Here is a 4,831-nt window from a genome sequence, read left to right as displayed (position 1 = left end):
ATTGTTAGTTTGGATGATTATGTCCAGACCATGAACAGACTTCAGATGTTTTTCTTTTGAATCCAGTGAAGTGACGTTGATGTGTCGTCTTAGAGAGCGTGAGCGCTGAATGAATGAAGGAGAAAACAGCATTAAAGCACAGAGGTGTATATTCCATTCCACTAATAAAGACAACGGAAACCAGAGCACGTGTGACTCGTTTATTACTCTTCACACAGTCAGGACTCTCTTTTCTGTACATTTATGATGATGATGATGATAGTCTGATCAAATCTGAAACATTTCTTGCATCACATCAGCTCCATTTGCATCAACAAAGACAAAAGTTCAAGCCAAAGAAATAATAATATATACATTTAATATAATATTTTTCCTTTAGGGAGTTGTTAGAGGCGCGAGGCCCTCTTGATTTTAAGGGATGTAATAAATCTAATGTGTTAAATATAGATGAGTCAGCATTTAATTCATTAGTGCAACAAAAACAACTAAATAAGTTCTACATTAAACGTTTATTTATTTATTTAAATAGAAAAATCACTATAGAAAAATTGAAAAATAAAGGCTATATTGCGAGAATAACGACATGTGTAACATCCCTCCTGCAGTATACACAGGTAACCTCACCTAGCGGTAACCTCACCTAGCGGTAACCTCCCCTAGTGGTAACCTCACCTAGCGGTAACCTCACCTATTGGTAACCTCACCTAGCGGTAACCTCATCTAGTGGTAACCTCACCTAGCGGTAACCTCACCTGGCGGTAACCTCACCTAGTGGTAACCTCACCTAGCGGTAACCTCACCTGGCGGTAACCTCGCCTAGTGGTAACCTCACCTAGCAATAACGTCCCCTAGCGGTAACCTGCCCTAGCGGTAACCTCGCCTAGAGTTAACCTCACCTAGAGGTAACCTCCCCTAGCGGTAACCTCACCTAGCGGTAACCTCACCTATTGGTAACCTCACCTAGCGGTAACCTCACCTAGTGGTAACCTCACCTAGCGGTAACCTCACCTGGCGGTAACCTCACTTAGTGGTAACCTCACCTAGCGGTAACCTCACCTGGCGGTAACCTCACCTAGTGGTAACCTCACCTAGCAATAACGTCCCTTAGCGGTAACCTACCCTAGCGGTAACCTCACCTAGAGTTAACCTCACCTAGAGGTAACCTCCCCTAGCGGTAACCTCCCCTAGCGGTAACCTCACCTGGCGGTTACCTCACCTAGTGGTAACCTCACCTAATAACAGAAACACAGAGCTAATGGAAAAATGGTGTCAGGGAGATGAAAATGCTGAATATCTCAAAAAGAAAAAGAGAGCCTACCATGAAAGTCACATTGAGTTCGGCTTCGGTTAAACCAAAGATATGATAGTTTTAATTTGATAGTACAGACATATTTGAGCATTGGTGTAGCTCTCTGTGTAATTTAACAGTTTGTTTTAAAGAGGGACTTTTTTGTATATAGTTTTATTATATTTAAATGTTTACCTTTTTCTTTGAGCATATTTGTGGGTCTTATTATCGTAAATAGTATAATTTTTCAACTCAGATTTCATGATTTTTAGTTTAGTTTTGAACATGAGGTTTTCTGTTTTGACAAACTGTGTAAAAGCTATTTGAAAATTCACCAGTTAACATCTACTGTTTTGGTCTTGATTGAGCTTGTGTGTAAAAGGAGTTCAAACTAATTTTAAACGTGTAAAATGTGTGTATTTTCTGTCAAAAGAAGAAGATTGTTGTGGTAACTGTGTGAAGAGTTTTGAGAAAGCGTTAAAAGTATTGAACAACGGGTCATAGCAGTTGTAAAAAACTGTAACAACTTTGACAAAGCCTATAGTTAGGGCTGGCTGAGGTCTACCTTGGACCAGCCCCTAGTTCTGCCGCTATAGGCCCAATGTGTTGGGGGACACCATACACGGGACCCTCTTTTCTTCTCTCTCTGATGTCACATTAATACATGACGCAAGCTTTTATTTTCCCAGAGTACTCCACTTTTCTTTGCTCTCTCCTTCACAGGGTGTGGAGCTGTGGTCCTGCTGGTCTCACTGCTGTGGATCTGGTTCGGCCCCAGATGGGAATGCTCCTCTCCTGGTCCACTCTACACTAACCATCACTACTGGCCAATGGTGGAGCTTCACCTCCTGCTGCTGTCTCCTCCCAGAACTCCTGCTCCTCTCTGTCTCCTCCCAGAACTCCTGCTCCTCCCTCTCCCCCTCCAACCTCTACCTACTCTATTCTACTCTGTTGATCTGTACAACCACATCTATTGACGTCTGTCTGTCCTGGAGATGGATCCTCCTCTGTCTCTCCCTGAGGTTTCTTCTTCTTTTCCCCTGTTAAAGGGGTTTTGAGGAGTTTTCTCTGGCTGCTGTGAGGGTCTAAGGACAGAGGGTGTCCTACCATGTACAGTGTGTAAAACCCTTTGAGGCAAATCAGAGAGGACAATGAGGAAGGCTAGAAAAATGACAGCAGATGGCTCCCACCCCCTAACCAACCAATTGGAGCTCCTGAAGTCTGGGAGACATTACAGGGTCCCACTAGCTGAGGGAGCCTTTAAAAAATATTTTATCCCCAACGCTACTCGCCTCCTCAACTCAACATAAGTGATGCACTAACTTTTAACTGCTCTTAATTGTTTTTTTTTTTCTTTTCTTTTCTTTTCTTTTCTTATTTTATGTTTTAACTGCATTCTCAACTGCTGTATGTTTTTAATGAAATTCTGTATCTTTACGGTGAGTCAAAGGCAAATTTCCACCATGGTGGATAATAAAGATTTATTGTATTGTACTGTATCTGTGATTTGTGATTTTGGGCTATATGAATAAAATTGACTTGACTCTCTTTAACCTATAGCCAGATAGAAGAAGAACTCTCTTTAACCTATAGCCAGATAGAAGGAGTGAGTCTTGCTCAGGATGAGGGCAGGATGTGCCCCCTTGACCTGCAGTTCAATAGAGGAACTAAACTTTAAATGTTCGTTGAGCACTCTTCTGCAAAGTCAATGAAGTTTTTTAACAAACACTTCAGTTACAGCTAAGCTAAGCTAAATATCACTATCCTTCAGAGTCAATAGCTTTGGTTATTAATATTTGGATCAACCTATTTTCCTTTTCAAGACAGAAAATGTGACAGGAACACATGAAGTAATATTAAGTGATGCAACAGTGACCTCTAGTGACCAGAATCTGTATTACAAGTCAATTCATCTGACAAAAAAAGAGAAAAAGATTACATTTGGTCTTTTGAGCAGTTTAACTAAATCTATGTATTAAAATACTGTAATTTAATCAGATTATGAGGTACATGAGTATTTCCATTTCTTGTAGTTATATAATAATGATTATTAACTTTTTGTACAGAACCTTTCTTATCACAAATGCAAAACAAAATGGCTTTTAACACATATACCACGACAGAATACTGATTACATGCCCTAAAATGTATTTTGTAAGATATATTAAATATTTTTAAAGACATTAACTGTATTAAGAGTTACAACAATGTATTCTGTATCTTGTTACTTGTATTCTGTTACTCCCCGACCATAATTACATGACCTAAATACACATAGGATAAACTTAAAAACATAGAGAGAATGTAAATTAAACACACTTGATTATAAAAACAAACAAGATTAAAAAAATAAGTTGAAAAGATAGCAGAATGAATAACAAGCAATGGAATATAAACCCATTGAATAATAATAGCAAAAAGAATAATAAAGCTAAAATATTACAATCAATATGCATATAATTCCCAATATACTTCTACTCCTCTTCCTGCCAATAGAGTAAATATTGTACTTTATTTATGTATTTATTTAGACTTAAATGGCTTCCAATAAAGAAAATTTTCACTTTTTATTTAATTAAAATTTTGCTGATATTGTCAACAATTTTAATTAGCTGATTTACCGCAGAAAATCAAAAAGTAAAAAAAAAAAACATTTTAATTTGAATAATTGTTTACTTTTATTCAAGTTAATATAAAATGAATTAATGCAGGACTTTTACTGGTATCAGGGCATTTATACTCTGATATTGTCAACAATTTTAACGAGCTGATTTACTGCAGAAAAAAAAGTTAAAAAAAAAAAAAGCTTCATGCTAATCTCTATTCGTTCATTTCCCCCCTAATTAATGTGTTCATATATTTTATGAACACATACATGCATCAATAATTAAAATAAAATAAAGTATTTTATTCTGAAATGGAGCATTCTGCATAATACATGCTTTTTAAAATTTGAATAAGTTTGGTTATTTTATTCAAGTTAATATAAAATGAATTAATGCAAGACTTTTACTTGTATTAGAGCATTTATACCAAAAGTTGTTAACAATATATATATTGTCAACAATTTTAATGAGCTGATTTACTGCAGAAAAAAAAGTTTGAAAAAAAGTTTCATGCTGATCTCTATTAGTTAATTTCCCCCCCTAATTAATGTGTTCATATATTTTATGAACACATAAATGCATCAATTATTAAAATAAAATAAAGTATTTTATTTTGAAATGTAGCATTCTCCATAATAAATGCTTTTGGTGTTTTAAGTGTATTTTAATTTGAATATTTTTTTTACTTTTAATGAGCTGATTTACTGCAGAAAAGAAGTAAAATAAAAAATAGAATAAAAAAAGCTTCATGTTGATCTCTAGTAGTTCAATTTCCCCTCCTAATTAATGTGTTCATATATTTTAAGTGAATATAAAATGAATGAATGAATGAATGAATGACTTTGATGACTGTATCAGAGTATTTCTACTCTGTGGTATCAGCATTCTTGTTTTCAGTGTCGCGGTGCATGCTGGGAGCACAGGTGCGCCTCTACCT

This window comes from Centropristis striata, chromosome 5, assembly GCF_030273125.1.
Source record: "Centropristis striata isolate RG_2023a ecotype Rhode Island chromosome 5, C.striata_1.0, whole genome shotgun sequence".
NCBI classification, from domain to species: domain Eukaryota; kingdom Metazoa; phylum Chordata; class Actinopteri; order Perciformes; family Serranidae; genus Centropristis; species Centropristis striata.
Note: the sequence above shows the minus strand (reverse complement) of the source record.